This window comes from Macaca fascicularis, chromosome 4, assembly GCF_037993035.2.
Source record: "Macaca fascicularis isolate 582-1 chromosome 4, T2T-MFA8v1.1".
In the NCBI taxonomy this organism is placed as follows: domain Eukaryota; kingdom Metazoa; phylum Chordata; class Mammalia; order Primates; family Cercopithecidae; genus Macaca; species Macaca fascicularis.
The window spans coordinates 145,614,700-145,615,892 of NC_088378.1; the positions used below are offsets into that span (position 1 = coordinate 145,614,700).

General features: G+C 44.2%; 1 non-coding gene across 1 annotated transcript; it reads right to left on the reverse strand.

Moving 5' to 3' along the window:
• Positions 1–575: 575 nt before the first annotated feature.
• Positions 576–657, reverse strand: TRNAS-UGA (transfer RNA serine (anticodon UGA)). Its single transcript has one exon. It is a non-coding gene; the product is annotated as a tRNA-Ser (tRNA).
• Between the last annotated feature and the right edge of the window lie 536 nt (positions 658–1,193).

The window sequence follows — 1,193 nt, forward strand, 5'->3', positions numbered from 1 at the left end:
GTACTTGAAAAATAGGACTTACTATTTATCCCTTTTGGGTACTAATAAATCTAACTTTGAATCTGCTAACAACCTGATAATTTGGGGGATGCCCCCAGTGGAATTTATAGAACTTGAATTCACAACCCCATCTGGAAGTCCTCAGTTAAAATACCATTTCATTGTGTAACATTGGGTGGTTTCTTCATCTGTAAAATGCAGATGAAAATATGCTGTTGGTGCTTAAGTCATGTCTTGGAACGTACTAAGTATTTAATGAAAATTACCTGTTAGTGGTAAAGCTTTTTGTGAATCCTGACTTCTTTTGAGTTGACAGTAGTTATAAGGATACAAAGATGCTATTTAGTGCAGGACAAGCTGAAGTCTTGCTGGCTGTGATCAGAGGGATTTATACCAGTTTTGAAGTAACTGCAACATAAGGTAGTCTCCATTCACTGAGTAAAGAGGATATCATTTGAATATGCAGTGGGAGGATTGCCTAGGAGAGCAGCAAATGGAGCACAGGAATTTGGATAAGTTTTGATTAATTTAGCTGAGGAAACCTAAGGAAAGGTGGTAACTGTACCTGGTAAAACCGTAGTCGGCAGGATTCGAACCTGCGCGGGGAAACCCCAATGGATTTCAAGTCCATCGCCTTAACCACTCGGCCACGACTACCCGCCTGTATATTAGTTGACGGCTATGATGAACTTATAATGGATGCGTGGAGCGCTCGGAAGCAGTTGGTCTTCAGTCTCGTCAAGGCCTCTGCTCACGAATGAAAGGGCTCATTTAGAGCACATCAATAACCAGAACTTAGTGCCTAGGATTGCAATTCAATACAGGACTCCTAGACAAAAGACTCAAAGTGCCTGGGCGCTGGAACTTGCCCACTAGCCGCTGAAATCCGCGGACACCACGTTCACACCTAATTCTCACGAACCAGCAAAAAGGAGTATTGAATTGAGAGTCCAAGCAACCTCAAGCCCAATGGGAGAAGCAACGAGAAATGAGGGAAGGCACGAGAGTGGGGGGTCATCTGCGTTTATGTACAGTTAAAATCGAAATCAGGAGCCTCTTCGATAACAGTCAACTGACTTACTCTTCCGAAAGAACGGCTAAAACCGGACTGGCGCGGGCGTGCGAGCTGAGGAGGGGGCTCGTTTCTGTCCTAACTGGAAAAGATGACTCTAGAGAGGTCTCTGACTCTTCAG